General features: G+C 47.8%; 1 protein-coding gene across 1 annotated transcript in view; it reads right to left on the bottom strand.

Moving 5' to 3' along the window:
- The window catches only part of LOC134909459 (rho guanine nucleotide exchange factor 18-like), a 282,483-nt gene that overhangs the window by 254,350 nt on the left and 10,519 nt on the right, over positions 1–17,614 (bottom strand). The window lies entirely within an intron of this gene.

Genomic DNA, 17,614 nt, shown 5'->3' with positions numbered 1-17,614 from the left:
GCACACCAGTAGGCTCTCACCAGCTTACACAAACCCTCTTTACCCAGATGAGTCAGACCGTGTGCCGCTTCAGCTAAGCTTGGAAGATATGCTCTGGGGGCCACTGGCTTACCCTGTCCACCTGTCCAGAGTCCTGAGGACTCCTGGCCATACCCCTTTGACCTCCAGACCGCCTTTTCCTGTGGAGAACACAAATTTTGCGTTTTAATTCATTTTTGTGTGTTGATTGTGTTGAATGTCATCAGTGATGTGATGTTCGTTTGTATGGGGGTGCTGGCTGCTTTGCACTTGATAACAGCCACTCTGTCTGTTTCTTGTATCGCTGTTAGAAGCCTTTTTATGTGGGATGCATGCGCTACAGGTGTGCCAGCTGCCGTCATGAAATTTCTGAGGCGCCATAGGGCCCCGAAATCATGCACTACTCCAAAGGCATACCTAGAATCTGTGTATATATTGGCTGACTTACCCTTGGCCAATTCACACACTCTGGTTAGGGCGACCAGCTCAGCAACTTGTGCTGAGTGCGGTGGGTCCTTCACCATCATTCTCATCCTCCACCCTTTGTGCCTGTCCAGGCACACCCGGCAGATAAGTTGCAGGATTTAGTGCGCTGCATCTCTTTATGGTGATGTTTACAGGGGCCATTAGTGCTAATTCCCACTTTGTAAACCGTGCCGATGAGACATGTCTGGTTTGGGCGGAGTTCAGTAAGGCTGACACTGCATGAGGTGTATGGATTGTCAGGTTGTGTCCTAACACTATGTCTTCGCTTTTACTTACTAGCAAAGCTATCGTTGCAACACTTCGCAAGCATGTGGGGAGAGACCGCGCTACGGTGTCCAACTGTGCACTGTAGTAAGCTACCGGCCTGCTGGCATCACCATGTCTCTGGGTTAGGACACCTGCTGCACACCCAGCACTTTCCGTACCGTACAATTCAAAGGGTTTCCCATAATCTGGCATGCCTAATGCAGGTGCCTGTGATAGGCACTGTTTGAGTTTCTCAAATGCCAGTTCGGACTCATCTGTGTGCGAGATCCGATCTGGTTTGTTCGAAGAGACCATCTCTTGCAAAGGTAAAGCCAGTATGGAGAACCCTGGGATCCAGTTTCGGCAGTACCCACACATTCCAAGAAAGGTGCGGATCTGTTGCTGGGTTTGTGGCAGAGTCATGTCGCGAATCGCCTGTATTCTATCAGCGGTGAGGTGTCTAAGTCCTTGCATCAAGCAATGTCCCAAATATTTTACCCTGGTCTGGCACAGCTGCAACTTATCCTTGTGTCCCGTATTAGAAAGGTGAAACAGAAGCTGTTTCGTGTCTTTCAAGGACGATTCGAGTGAATCAGAACACAGCAGTAAGTCATCTACATACTGTATTAATACTGATCCGCTCTCAGGTTGAAAGGATTGTAAACAGTCATGCAAAGCCTGGGAGAAAATACTTGGGCTGTCAATGAAACCTTGGGGTAGGCGAGTCCAGGTGTACTGTACTCCCCTGTATGTAAATGCAAACAGGTATTGGCTGTCAGGGTGCAGAGGGACCGAAAAGAAGGCAGAACAGAGGTCAATGACAGTGAAAAATTTTGAAGTAGGGGGAATTTGCATGAGGATGACAGCTAGATTTGGCACTACGGGGAATTGGCTCTCAACTATCTTGTTTATCCCCCTTAGATCCTGCACTAGCCTGTAACCCCTCCCCCCACTCTTTTTCACAGGGAAGATGGGACTATTGGCAGTGCTGGACGTCCTGACTAGGATGCCCTATTGTAGCAAGCACTCTTTGACTGGGTATACTGCTAATTCCACCTCTGGCTTCAGAGGATACTGAGGGATTTTTGGAGCTATCCTACCATCTTTTATTTGCACTACTACTGGAGCTACATTCACCATCAATCCAGTGTCTTGTCCATCTTTGGTCCAGAGGGATCCCGGTATTCGTGAGATCATTTCCTCTACCTTTGATGGACACCTGTCTATAACAGCAGAGTGTGACATTAGCCTTTGTGGGGTGTTTAACATATCCTGAACTTCCTGAATGTGATTCTCGGGTATATCCAAGAAGACACCCTCTGGAGTACAATATATGACACACCTCATTTTACACAATAAATCTCTCCCAAGTAGATTAGTCGGAGCCGATGCAGCTAGCAAAAAGGAATGCTTGGTCTGCAAAGGCCCTATCGTAATCTCCGCAGGTCTACTCAAAGGGTAGTGTTGCACTATTCCTGTTACTCCCATTGCTGAAATTGTTTTACCCATGGTTTTCATACCTACCGTCGAATTTAACACTGACCTGGCCGCCCCTGTATCTACAAGAAAAGGTAATGATCTACCAGCTACATCAACTGTGACCTCAGGTTCACTACCAAGGCTAGCAATCAACTTCACTGGCTGCAGACTACAGGTGTGACCCAACCCCTATTGTATATTGTGACCCTCCCGCAGCGCACTGGCAGCTACAATATGTGAGGGGGGTAACTGAGAATTTTCGGAGGTCTGCCAGTCCCTCCTAGGTGGGTACCTCCTTGTTTCCCCTGCATGTGGCTCATAACTTCTCCTATTAGATCCCTGATCCCAATTATGTGTATTATCATGTGGTTCATATCCTGGTCTAGGGGGTCGGTATACCTTACGTGTGTTTTTATACCTACAATTCCGTGCAAAATGTCCTTCCTTCTGACAGTTATAGCATACTACTACACGTGACTTACCATCAGGGGTCTGGGGTTTTGGCTGATGCGGTTTTGTTGTAAGAGCATTTATACTTACTGTCATCAGCTTATGCCCCTGAGACTCCCTGTGCTTAATGACGTTCCGGTCGTGCTCGATAGCGGACTCTCTTAATGCAGCCACCAAGATACCTCTCCAGTTAGGTAGGGAGGTTTGTTCCCTTGTTCTTAATGTCTCTTTTAACCCGTCCATTAATACTGACACAGCTACCTCCCTGTGATGTACATTGTCCTTAATGTCCTCGATCCCAGTGTATCTAGCCATTTCCTGCAGTGCTCGGTGGAAATATTCAGATGCCATTTCACCTTCTTTTTGTCTTATGGAAAAGATTTTATTCCATTTGACAACAGTAGGGAAATATACTCCTAATTGCAGATTGATTTGTCTTACATTCTCCTGAGTGTACTCATCAGTGAGAGGTACTTCTGCGTCACATTTACAATCAGTAATGAATTTCGCGGGGTCAATATTGGAAGGTAAACATACTCGTAGCACTGTTAGACAATCTTTGTTTGTGGGTTTGGTGGCGTTACCTAACTCTTTAATGAACCTTTGGTATGCGACTAGATCCTTTCTGGGATCGGGAAATTCTGACATAATTGCCCTCAATTCTGTCCGGGACCAGGGACAATGCATAGCAATGTTCCTGACGGAGTTACTCCCTGAGCGTCAGTCTTTCCATTGGGGACTGCGATCACCCTAACAGGATTTAGTTCAACTACTTCATTCTGAGTTGACTCCACAATCTGAGGTGCTATTGTCTCTGCATAATGTATGGTACCGTACACTACTTACCTGTGGACATGACCTCACTTATCCCTCCACTAGGGGGCCTTACTACTGCTCTTGCTGGTTGGGCCGTGCCCACCTGAGTATTCTGTATGGTGGCTGCTAGAGAGAGTGCCGATATCGTGCTGGGCTCATCTTCTTGCTCGCAGTCCTGAGGAAAGTTTAAAATGGGATACAACTGGCAAGGGTTAGGGTTAGTACATTTATCAACTATACTCTTATCGGATACCAATATGCGGATACCAATGTCTGTAGCCATTTTCTCCCCCACAATATACGGTGGTGGTGGTGCGGTTGCCATCATTTTCCTGCTAGGTTTGGAACCTGCTGCGTGAGCTAATTCTCTTTGCATATCGCCCTCTTGCTGCCATAAGTTTAAACAATTTGTGTGTCTGACCCTTTGTTTTTGGGATTTTATCAGACATATCCTAATCCTTAAATTCTGCAATACCTCTGGTTCAAAACTGCCTACCTTAGGGAATGGTTCCCTATCTCCCGCAGTCATATGTTCCCATTCATTGCACAAAACTTCTGTGTGTGGTCCATACTTCTCACACATTATGAACCTCGCTGACCCCCTGGGCCGCGGTATGTCAACCTGAACCCTGGTTGAACGTCCCTTACTTAAGCAACTGGCCCCCATATTTTGCAGGTATTGTCCTTTCGGCTAATCCCACAAAACAAAAACAAAATACTCAATATAAGGCAACGGTGAAAGTTCTCAGAGCGCTCTTCACCCGCTCACTGCCTACGTTGGCCAGTACTACCATACACTGTCGATAGCGAAGGCAATGTACCCAACTTAGGGCCCTATGTAACCTCTATTTACTGGAAGTTTCTGGGAATAATTTATCCTTTCCAGTAAATATAAGCCGTTGGAGATTTCCTGAGAGAGACCAGCGAAAACTCCCTAAACCTTTATTATACACAAATTACGTTTGCGTATGCTATATACAGCGCTAATGATACCACGATTTTACGCAAAGCTCGTAAAAAGGGTATCACGTTGCGCTAAATATTGCACCCACGAACGCGCGGTCCAATCGCACAGCGTATAGGTACTTGTTACTTATCCGCCGTACGACCACTGGAATCGATTTTCAGGCTGCGAAACCTCAGCCGGAGCGTATAAAAAAAACCTAAATGGGTAAACCTTCGCTAACCCCCTGGGCCGCGGTACTCTGCTACCTTGCTCCTTTGTACTTCAATCTATATTAACATGAGTCAGCTGCCTCACGCCACCAAGTCTCCACTCACTTGATGTACCACTCGACGGGATCCCGAATTCCCTGGGTCCACTACGTTCTCTGTTACGTTTGCTCACTCACGTTCACTCATTCAAATACACTTTGGTTTTTTTTCTGTACAGAAAATTATCTTTCATTCAGATAAACAGCTTTACTACCAGAGGCAATACAGTAAAAAAGGTTTTATTTAAACTAAATCTTGGAAACCGAGCAATTTGTGCTAATGTAGCATGGCTACTGTCCCGCTCCTAAACTAAACAATGCTATTGTGTAATTTGTACTTAGCGGTCGTACCCTTACGCACGTTGCGTAAACACGCGACGTGTGTATGTTTTTACGTTGCATACGCAGTCCCGTCCTTTGTCCGAGACACGTGTACAAAAACCGTAAGTCCGCAATAGTACAAATCCCACACTTCTATAAATGCAAGCGATATTACCTATAATCGCTCACTTAACACAACACAGTTTCTTTCTGTATAAACCTTTTTAACTAGGCCAGACTGTGTTTGTGTTTTACGTTTACGTCCTTAATATATTTTAACTAAATAGCAACAAATTTCTCCACACAGGTCTAAACTAATCTAGTAATCAGTACTTATGGCAACAATGTGAGCAGGTATACAGAGTACAGGTGTACGCTTGTGTTGTGTGCGCATTTGGCGCCAAACAGAAATTCACAGACTTTTTAAATAGCTTTGTGTATTTACTTTACGGGTCCCACCAGCATCCCTACAAACCAAGCAGAGCAGACGCCATCTAATCAGCAATAAAATAGGGTTTACAGTGTATCCTGCGGCCAGAAAAAGGTTTACGTAGGATACCTGTCCGCCCTTTGCTGATAGATAAAGTCTGCTTTAACCTGCTAGGCTGCGGGTATGTGGAAAAACCGGACGATGCCCCCAATTGATAATGTCGATATTATCTAAAAACATAAAGCTATACCTTTAAACACACTTTTACCATGGAGCCGCTGCGGCCGCTAAAATTAATATGCACTCTACGTACCTTTTACGCTATTTGCGTAATGAGTCCCGTACCATGTACGGACTCTGCGTACAAACGCCGCGCTGGGGGTACAAAGTACACGCAGCGCGTACACACTCAATTAATACACTTTTAAACCTTATACAGTTAGGCACTTTAAACCCTAGCAGGGAAAAGAGGACACAACACCGATTTGTAGTTAATCACTGGGTTCCGACACCACAGAGTAATATTTCTGAAAGGGGGTTAACAATACAAATTATGCACTACAATACAACAGAGTAAATGGCTACAGTCAATGTACATATGTGAGAATATTCGCATGCGCTTCCCGGTCTGGTCTCCGCTATCAGGTAGATAACGTTGAGAGTCTTGTGTGTCCGGCCAGGCAGCAACAGGCTTTTTATACAATACTTCCAAAAGCAATACAATGGACACTGTAATCCCTTTGTCCATTGGACACAGGGATGCATCTTTACAGTACAGGAGAGGTCATAGGTTCATTTGAAAAAGGTGGGCGATGTCTTTCTCAACTGTTCTTGTGGGTGGTCTCCTCTGGATTCCCGTTGCATACATAATATACAGTAAAATAAGATTTTACTTACCGGTAAATCTATTTCTCGTAGTCCGTAGAGGATGCTGGGACTCCATAAGGACCATGGGGAATAGACGGGCTCCGCAGGAGATAGGGCACTTTAAGAAAGCTTTGGATTCTGGGTGTGCACTGGCTCCTTCCCCTATGCCCCTCCTCCAGACTTTAGTTAGGGAAACTGTGCCCAGAGAAGATGGACAGTACGAGGAAGGATTTTTGTAAATCTAAGGGCGAGATCCATACCAGCCACACCAATCACACCGTATAACTTGTGATAAACTACCCAGTTAACAGTTTGAACAACAACATAGCCTCGGTTCAATCGATAAACTATAACATAACCCTTATGTAAGCAATAACTATATACAAGTCTTGCAGAAAAAGTCCGCACTTGGGACGGGCGCCCAGTATCCTCTACGGACTACGAGAAATAGATTTACCAGTAAGTAAAATCTTATTTTCTCTAACGTCCTTGAGGATGCTGGGACTCCGTAAGGACCATGGGGATTATACCAAAGCTCCCAAACGGGCGGGAGAGTGCGGATGACTCTGCAGCACCGAATTGAGCAAACAGGAGGTCCTCCTCAGCCAGGGTATCAAACTTACATAACTTTGCAAAGGTATTTGACCCCGACCAAGTAGCAGCTCGGCACAGCTGTAGTGCCGAGACCCCTTGGGCAGCCGCCCAAGAAGAGCCCACCTTCCTAGTGGAATGGGCCTAAACCGATTTAGGTAACGGCAATCCTGCCGTAGAATGCGCCAGCTGAATCGTGTTACAGATCCAGCGAGCAATAGTCTGCTTTGAAGCAGGGCCGCCAACCTTGTTGGCTGTATACAGGACAAACAGTGCTTCTGTTTTGAAGATCCTAGCCGTTCTGGCCACGTAAATTTTCAAAGCCCTGACCACATCAAGGGACTCGGAATCCTCCAAGTCACGCGTAGCCACAGGCACGACAATAGGTTGGTTCATATGAAAGGATGAGACCACCTTTGGCAATAATTGAGGACGGGTCCGCAATTTCGCTCTATCCATATGGACAATCAGATAAGGCTTTTAGTGAGAAAAGCCTCCAATTCCGAAACTCGCCTAGCCGAAGCCAAGGCTAACAACATGACCACCTTCCAGGTGAAATATTTCAACACCACTGACTCAAGTGGTTCAAACCAATGTGACTTAAGGAACCGTAACACCACGTTAAGGTCCCAAGGCGCCACCGGCGGTACAAAAGGAGGCTAAAAATGCAGTACTCCCTACACAAACGTACTTCAGGAAGAGAAGCCAATTCTTTTTAGAAGAAAATGGATAAGGCCGAAATTTAAAACCTTTATCGATCCTAATTTCAGGCCCAAGTTTGCTACAGTTTGAAGGAAGCGAAGCAGACGGCCCAAAAGGAATTCCTCCATAGGAGCATTCCTGGCCTCACATCAGGAAACATATTTTCGCCATATTCAGTGATAATGTTTCAATGTCACTTCCTATCTAGCCTTAATTAGGGTAGTAATGACCTCCTCCGGAATACCCATTACCGCTAGTGTTACGTTCCTGATGCTCAGAACTAGAGAGATGTTGCGTAGTGAGTCCAGAGCACCAGGACGTGACGCTGAAATAAGGGGTGGTACGGGAATAGCCCCTAGCACCCTACCTCCATTGTTTTACCCATGTGGTCAGTTCACGCCTGAGTGACTATGGTTTCTTGGGCCCACGGCAGCCGCGTTTGAAGGGCGGATTAGGTCTGCCCAACTCCGATGCCCCCAGGTCTTAGAGTGAGACAAGGCGTGAACCGAGACAGGATAATAACAAGGGGACCTCTAACTAAAGCAAACAGAAAGCTAGGGGCTACTAACTACCCTAAAACTAAATATATGTGCGGCACGCCGCCAAAGGAAAAGAACAACAAAAGATACCACTGTCCACTCCCCCACACGGCACCGCCGAGTTCCGGGGAGGACAGTGAAAAGCGGAAACCTCCGCAAAAACCACCAATACAAAATTAACACAAGGACTAAGCGGCCTAGGCCGCAACACGCGGCAGAAGCCGCTACTTACGAAACCGGGAGAGAACCCAACAAGCGAGAACCCCAAGATGACTGCAACAGGTTCACTGGGACAGGAAGGATTCCCAGCACCGGCTTCAGAACTCCAGAACTCAGGAGCACAGGGAGCAGGATCGACCAGATACAGCTGACTAGGAACAGACGTTGCAAGGCAGGAACAGCATACATGAAGCTATCACCGGCGAGGCTGCAGTGTGCTGGCTCCCATAAAAAGACCCTGCTGGCCAATGACAGGAGGGCCAGCAAGACCAGCCCCCAGACCCTAATTACTAGTTGCCGTGCAGCTGCCCTGCTGCACGAGCAACTAATCAATCCTATCTGGCAACGGGGAACGCGGTCCGCCAATGGCGTCCCCGTTGCTATGGACCCAGCGGCTGAGGTCGCCCGGCGTCCTAGCGTTGCCAGGGACCCGGCGGCTACAGTACGCACGGCGTCCTGGCGTTTCTAGGAGCCTGGCGGGCAGGGAGGGAGGTGCGGCGGCCGTGAGCGTCGCTCGGAAGCAGACCGAGCGGCGCCACGGACCGCGGCGCCTAACAGTACCCCCCCCCCCCCCTTGAGCAGGGGTTAAAGAACCACCAAAGCCGGGTTTCTGAGGAAATTCCTGAAAGAATAATCTCTTAAGTTTAGGGGCATGTAAATTGTTATCCAGGACCCAAGACCTTTCTTCCGGGCCATAGCCTTTCCAGTGAACCAAAAAATAAAGCCGGCCCCGAGAAACTTTGGAATCTAAAACCTTCTCCACCAAGAACTCTTGTTGCCCCTGAACATCCACTGGAGGTCTACCCTGGGAAGTCTTCCGAGGGAATCTCCTGGAAGAAAAATACTGCTTCAGAAGGGAACAGTGAAAAGTATTGCCAATTTTGAGTGATTTAGGCAAGCGTAGCCGAAAAGCAACTGGGTTGACCTTCTTAACGATAAGGAACGGTCCAATAAATTTGGGTCCCAGTCTAGCCGAGGGTTGTCGGAGCTTGATGTTGCAGGTTGACAACCACACCTTATCTCCCACCTTAAAAGTGCATGGGCGTCGGAACCTATCAGAAATTTTTTTTTCTCGGAAGGCAGCCTTCTTAAGGGCAAGGTGCACCTTTTTCCAAATCATTCTGAGATGGGAAGTTAAGGTCAACGAGGAGACTGGAAAATGAGGGTAAAAAGAATTGGCTCTAGGATGAAAGCCCAAGACCGAAAAGAATGGGGACTCCTTGGTGGAAGAATGACAAGAGTTATTATAGGCAAACTCGGCCAAAGGAAGAAATTCAGACCAATCATTCTGAAGTTTGGCCGAATATAGCCGTAAATACTGTTTTAACGACTGATTAACACGTTCAGTTTGTCCGTTAGACTGTGGATGGTACCCAGATGTTATAGAGAGTTTCATATTTAATGAGGCACAAAAACGTTTCCAGAAACGGGCGATGAATTGCGGTCCCCGATCAGAGACAATATCCCTGGGTAAACCATGGAGCCTGAACACATGGCGGAGAAACAAAACTGCCAACCCTTGAGCAGAGGGTAATCGGGGGAGAGCAATGAAGTGGGCCATCTTACTAAAACGGTCTACTACCACCCAAATGACTCGAAATCCAGCTGAAAGAGGAAGGTCCACCACGAAATCCATGGATATATGTGACCATGGCCTGAGAGGAACGGCTAGAGGCATGAGTTGCCCGACCGGCAACGATCGAGATACCTTGTACTGAGCACAAACCTGACAGGAACGGACAAATTCCCTTACATCTTTAGAAAGATTAGGCCACCACACTGAGCGAGAGATTAACTCCAAGGTCTTAGTGATACCCGGATGACCAGAAACCTTATTATCATGAAACTCAGCTAGAACAGTGCCTCTCAGAAATTCAGGGACAAAGAGACGATCTGCAGGAGTGACTTTGGGAGCCTGCTGCTGAAGCTGAACTAGCTGTGTAAATAAATCCTGTGTGAGGCCAGCCCGGATGACAGACGATGGGACTATGGGGGTAGTAGCTGGGTGGTTATTGTGAACCGGAAGAAAACAACGTGACAGGGCATCGGCTTTTGTATTCTTGGAACCGGGCCTGAAGGTGATAATAAACCTGAAACGAGTCAAAAACAGCGCCCAACGTGCCTGTCGAGCATTAAGCCGTTTAGCTGACTCAATATACTGCAGGATCTTGTGGTCAGTGAACACCGTAATGGTATGCCTTGCTCCTTCCAGCCAGTGCCTCCACTCCTCGAAAGCCCATTTAACTGCCAACAATTCTCGATTACCAACATCATAGTTGGATTCTGCGGAGGAGAATTTTCTGGACATGAAGGCACATGGGTGTAATTCCTGAGACTCTGGGTCTTCCTGAGAAAGGATAGCCCTCACTCCAACCTCTGAGGCATCTACCTCGACAATAAAGGGGAGATCCGTGTTAGGGTGTCTGAGTACTGGAGCTGAGACAAAGGCCTGCTTTAAGGCCAGGAAGGCAGACTTGGCTTCAGGCGACCAATTGGAAGGGTCCGCTCCTTTTTTAGTCAATGCCACAATAGGAGCAACCAAATCTGAGAAGGTATGAATAAAACGCCTATAGTAATTTGCAAACCCTAAAAAGCGCTGAATTGCTTTTAAGTTCGTGGGTTGTGCCCAATTTAGGATGGCCTGGAGTTTTTTTGGTTCCATGAAAAACCCCTTAGGAGAAATAATATACCCCAGGAAGGACACTTCTGTGATGTGGAAATCACATTTCTCCAGTTTGGCGTATAAATGATTTTCCCGTAACTTCTGAAGGACCAGTCGCACATGGGTAATATGTTGTTCAAAAGACTCAGAATAAATCAAAATGTCGTCTAAATAAACGACTACGAACTTTCCTAGAAAGTCGCGAAGGACGTCGTTAATGAGATCTTGAAATACAGCAGGAGCATTAGACAGCCCAAACAGCATCACCAGGTACTCATAATGTCCCGACTGTGTGCTGAAAGCCGTCTTCCACTCATCCCCAGATTTTATTCAGATGAGATTGTAAGCCCCTCTAAGATCGATCTTGGAAAAGATAACGGCTGTCCGGAGCTGATCAAATAGTACTGAAATCAGTGGCAAGGGGTAGGTGTTTTTAACAGAAATTTTATTCAGAGCCCAATAATCAATACATGGTCTGAGCGACCCATCTTTTTTCTCAACAAAAAAGAACCCTGCACTCAATGGAGATTTCGAGGGCCTAATGAAGCCTTTTTTTAGGCTCTCCTGTACATAATCATTCATTGCCGTAGTTTCCGGCCCAGACAGGGCATATAGTCTCCCTTTAGGCAAAGAGGCACCGGGAACTAAGTCAATAGCGCAGTCATAGGACCGATGAGGAGGCAGAATATCCGCATTACCCTTGGAGAAAACATCGGCAAAGTCCTGATATTCAAAGGAATAAGTTCTGGGGTGACTGCCGCAACCCGGACTGGACGGGAAATACATCCCTTAATACAAAAGGGACCCCATCGAGAAATCTCCCCAGACCGCCAATCTATGGTGGGATTATGAAAGGCAAGCCAGGGGTGACCCAAGACTACGGGGACATCCGGACCAGGGGTAAGGTAAAATTCGATTTTCTCCGAATGTAGGGCCCCCACTGTCAGTTGTACTGGAGGTGTGCGGTGAGTGATTACCCCATTAGAAAGCGGACCACCATCCAAGCCGTGCATGGTGATACGTTTATCCAAAGGTATCTGTGGAACGCCCAAAGCCTGAGCCCAACCAAGATCCATGAAATTTCCCGCAGTTCCACTGCCGACGAAGGCCGACACCAACGAACTGAGACTACCAAAGGAAATTTTTACAGGAACTAATAAGGAATCAGTAGAGGAGATCAATTGCAGACCCAAGTGAACCCCCTCACAATTCACTTGGTCAGAGCGTTTCCCTGCTTATTCGGGCAATTACGTGCGATATGTCCCTTGCCACCACAATACAAGCAAAGGCCAGAATTTAGCCTTCTGGTTCTTTCCTCTGGGGACAGCCGGGAGAGACCCATTTGCATGGGCTCCTCGACGTCCTCAGGGAAAGTATACATACATGGACTAGGCCTGAAACTAGCTCCTCTTTCAGCCCTCTGCTCCCGGAGACGACGATCAATTTTAATAGCAAGCTCCATGAGTTTGTCTAAAGTCTCTGGAGCGGGGTACTGAAGGAGACTGTCTTTAATAACTTCAGACAAACCGAGGCGAAACTGACTGCGCAGGGCCGGGTCATTCCAGCCACAGTCGTTCGACCAACGGCGAAACTCGGTACAAAACGCCTCTGCTGGATTTTTCCCTTGCTTAAGTGCACGCAGGTGGCTCTCAGCCGACGCCTCTCTATCAGGGTCATCGTACAGAAGGCCTAGAGACTTAAAAAAGGCATCTACAGAAAGCAAGGCAACATCATCAGCTTTTAGCCCAAAAGCCCAGGTTTGCGGATCGCCTTGTAGCAAAGACATCACAATCCCGACCCGTTGAGTACCATAGGATCGGGGCCTTAAACGAAAATAAAGCTTACAAGCTTCCTTGAAATTAAAAAAATCCTTTCGGTTACCTGAAAAACGGTCAGGAAGGTGCATCTTTGGTTCTGGAATCATACTCGGGGAGGCTCACAAAAGATCTTCCTGCGATCTCACCCGAAGAGTAAGATCCTGAACCATCTCAGTTAGTTCCTGAATCTGGTTGGCCAAAAGCTGGCTGGGATTCGGTCCTAATACTGCCGGATTCATGAGGCCGAATTTCAAGGCCCACCAAAAACAAATAACTCTTTATTTTATTCTTTTTTTTTGTTTTTTGGCCGGTGATAATGTTACGTTCCTGATGCTCAGAACTAGAGAGATGTTGCGTAGTGAGTCCAGAGCACCAGGACGTGACACTGAAATAAGGGGTGGTACGGGAATAGCCCCTAGCACCCTACCTCCATTGTTTTACCCGTGTGGTCAGTTCACGCCTGAGTGACTATGGTTTCTTGGGCCCACGGCAGCTGCGTTTGAAGGGCGGATTAGTTCTGCCCAACTCCGATGCCCCCAGGTCTTAGAGTGAGACAAGGCGTGAACCGAGACAGGATAATAACAAGGGGACCTCTAACTAAAGCAAACAGAAAGCTAGGGGCTACTAACTACCCTAAAACTAAATATATGTGCGGCACGCCGCCAAAGGAAAAGAACAACAAAAGATACCACTGTCCACTCCCCCACACGGCACCGCCGAGTTCCGGGGAGGACAGTGAAAAGCGGAAACCTCCGCAAAAACCACCAATACAAAATTAACACAAGGACTAAGCGGCCTAGGCCGCAACACGCGGCAGAAGCCGCTACTCATGAAACCGGGAGAGAACCCAAACAAGCGAGAACCCCCAGATGACTGCAACAGGTTCACTGGGACAGGAAGGATTCCCAGGACCGGCTTCAGAACTCCAGAACTCAGGAGCACAGGGAGCAGGATCGACCAGATACAGCTGACCAGGAACAGACGTTGCAAGGCAGGAACAGCATACAGGAAGCTATCACCGGCGAGGCTGCAGTGTGCTGGCTCCCATAAAAAGACCCTGCTGGCCAATGACAGGAGGGCCAGCAAGACCAGCCCCCAGACCCTAATTACTAGTTCCCGTGCAGCTGCCCTGCTGCACGAGCAACTAATCAATCCTATCTGGCAACGGGGAACGCGGTCCGCCAATGGCATCCCCATTGCTATGGACCCAGCGGCTGAGGACGCCCGGCGTCCTAGCGTTGCCATGGACCTGGCGGCTACAGTACGCATGGCGTCCTGGCGTTGCTAGGCGCCGGGTGGGCAGGGAGGGAGGTGCGGCGGCCGCGAGCGTCGCTCGGAAGCAGACTGAGTGGCGCCGTGGACCGCGGCACCTAACAGCTAGGATCCTGCGTTGAACCGCCATGCCATCAAACGCAGCCGCGGTAAGTCTTGGAACAAACAGGGCCCCTGCTGCAGCAGGTCCTGTCTTAGAGGAAGAGGCCACAGATTCTCTGTGAGCATTTCCTGCAGATCTGGATACCAGGTCCTCCGTGTCCAATCTGGAACAATGAGAATTGGTCTCACTCCTCTTTTTCTTATTATCCTCAACACCATGGGTATGAGAGGAAGAGGAGTAAACACAGAGACCGACCGGAACACCCACGGTGTCACTAGGGCGTCCACAGCTTACTGCCTGAGGGTCTCCTGACCTGGCGCAATAACTCTGCGGCTTTGTGTTGAGGCGGGACGCCATCATGTCTATCAGTGGCAGTCTCCACCGAATTGCAATCTGTGCTAAGACTTCCTAATGAAGTCCCCACTCTCCAGGACGTAGGTCGTGTCCGCTGAGGAAGTCTGCTTCCCAGTCGTCCACTCCCGGAATGAACACTGCTGACAGTGCGCTTACATGATTCTCCGCCCAGCAAAGAATTCTGGTGGCTTCCGCCATCGCCACTCTGCTCCTTGTGCCGCCTTGGCGGTTTACATGAGCTACTGCGGTGACGTTGTCTGACTGGATCAGAACCGGTTGGTGGCGAAGTAGGGTCTCCGCCTGACGTTGGGCGTTGTATATGGCCCTTAGTTCCAAGAAGTGAAGACAAGTCTCTTGACTTGACCAAAGACCTTGGACATTTTATTTTTCCCTGTGTGACTGCTCCCCAACCTCGGCGGCTCGTGTCCGTGGTCACCAGGATCCAGTCCTGAATGCCGAACCTGCGGCCCTATAGAAGGTGAGCACCTTGCAACCACCACAGGAGAGATACCCCGGCCCTGGGGGAGAGGGTGATCAACTGATGAATCTGTAGATGTAACCCGGACCACTTGTCCAGTAGGTCCCATTTGAAAGACCTCGCATGGAACCTGCCGAAGGGAATGATTTTCCACGGATTCGGGTGCAGCGACGCCGACAACTGTCTTGGTTTCAATAAGTTCCTGACCAGAGTCATGAGTTCCTGGGCCTTCTCTATCTGAAGGTAAACCCCTTTCTGGTCCGTATCCAGAATCATACCCAAGAAGGGCAGACTAGTCATAGGAACCAACTGTGACTTCGGGATATTGAGAAACTAGCCGTGTTGCTGTGACACCTTCAGCGAAAGTGACACGCTGTTCAACAACTGCTCTTTTGATCTCGCCTTATAGGAGATCGTCCAAGTATGGGATAACTGTGACTCCTAGCTTGCGTAGGAGCACCATCATTTCCGCCCATTACCCTGAAATTGGTAATGACAATACTGTATCACAATTCTCAGGTACGCCTGATGGGGTGGATAAATGGGAACATGAAGGTATGCAGCCTTTATGTCTAGATACACCATCAAATCCCCCCTTTCCAGGCTGGCCATGATCGCTCTGAGCGATTCCACCTTAAATTTGTACCTTTTCCAGTATAGGTTCAGAGGTTTTAATTTTAAATAGGTCTGACCGAACCATACGTATTCGGGACTACAGCCAAGGTTGAGTAATAGCCCCTTTCTTGTTGCAGGAGGAGAACCTTGAGCACCACCTGTTGGAGATACAATGTGTGAATTGTATTTAATATAACTCCCCTGCTGGGGGAGAAGCCGGTAGGTCCGATAAGGAAAACCGGCGAGGAGGCACCTTTCGAATTCCTTTGTAACCCTGAGAACAATTTTTATTGCCCCGGGATCCACCTGTGAGTGAACTCAGATGTGGCTGAAGAGTCAAAGACGTGCTTCCCCTGGGACGGACTCCATTAGCGGAGCTCTCGTATCCTGCGGTGGATGTAGTAGAGGCCGGGGAGGACTTCTGTTCCTGGGAACTAGCTGTGCCCCGTGCCCTTACCTCTGGTAAGAAAGGACGCTCCTCATACTTTCTTGTTATTCTGCGACCGAAAGGACTGCATTTGATAATGTTGTGCCTTCTTAGTCTGTGAGGGAATATAAGGCAAAAGATCAGAATTACCAGCTATAGCTGTGGAGACCAGGTCCGAGAGCCCTTCTCCACACAATTCCTCAGCCTTGTGAGGTAAACCCTCCATATGCCTCTTTTAGTCGGCATCACCTGTCCATTGCATGTTCCACAGGACAAGTCTAGCAGAAATCGACATAGCGTTGACTCAAGAACCCAGTAGACTAACGTCTCTTTGGGCATGTCTTATATATATATATATATATATATATATATATCCCAAATGGGACTGGCACTCTCCTATCTGGCGTGAAGGTACCCCGGTGCCTTCTGTAGTAGAAATGCAGAGATCCGAAAGAAACAGCGGCACTCGAGGATTTTCGTGGAGCAAGCAAAAATGTATTCAAAGAAAGCTACAAAAAGCCGACGTTTCGGGGCTTACATGCCCCTTTGACAAAGGGGCATGTAAGCCCCGAAACGTCGGCTTTTTGTAGCTTTCTTTGAATACATTTTTGCTTGCTCCACGAAAATCCTCGAGTGCCGCTGTTTCTTTCGGATCTCTATATATATATATATATATATATATATAAAAGACAACATCTTTTACATATAAATAAATATATATATATACCTATCTACTAGGGACAATAACATGGCATCCTTATCTAGGGGTTAAACCACCGCTGCTACAGCGCTATAAACCCATGCCGACACAATCACCGGTCTGAGTAGTGTACCAGAATGTGTGTAAATGGACTTCAAAGTACTTTTACTGCATGCTATCTGCAGGATCCCTGAGGATAGCTGTTAAGTCAGCGCTACCTTTTTGGGTAAACGTGTCAATGCCTTGTACACCCTAGGGGAAGATTCCCATCTTATCCTGGCCCCATTAGGGAAAGGATATTCCCTGAGAATTCTTTTTGGGAAGCTGCAGCTTCTTGTCTGGAGATTCCCGCTCTTTTCCTTCATGAGAGGAGGGAAATTTACCTCAGCTTTCTTCCCCTTAAACATGTGTACCCTTGTGTCAGGGACAGATGAGTCATCAGTGATATGCAAAACATCTTCTATTACAATAATCATATATTGAATACTTTTCTGCCAGTCTTGGCTGTACTTTGCATTATCGTAGTCGACACTGGAGTCAGACTCCGTGTCGATAACAGTGCCTATTATTTTGGATAGTAAGCGTTGTAAGACTCTGAAGGTCTCCGTGACATAGGGGCAGACATGGGTAGATTCCCTGTCTGTTCTCTAAACTTTTGTAATGATGTCATCTTAGCACTTAATTTCACATATCCAATCAGGTGTCGGCGTTGTCGACGGAGAGACCACGCACCCACACAGATTTGCTCCATCTCTTCCTTCGGAGAGCCTTTTACCGCAGACCTGTCGACACACACGTACAGACACAC

The sequence above is a fragment of the Pseudophryne corroboree genome, chromosome 1 (assembly GCF_028390025.1).
Source record: "Pseudophryne corroboree isolate aPseCor3 chromosome 1, aPseCor3.hap2, whole genome shotgun sequence".
Lineage (NCBI taxonomy): Eukaryota > Metazoa > Chordata > Amphibia > Anura > Myobatrachidae > Pseudophryne > Pseudophryne corroboree.
Note: the sequence above shows the minus strand (reverse complement) of the source record. Positions and strands in the feature narration are given on the sequence as shown.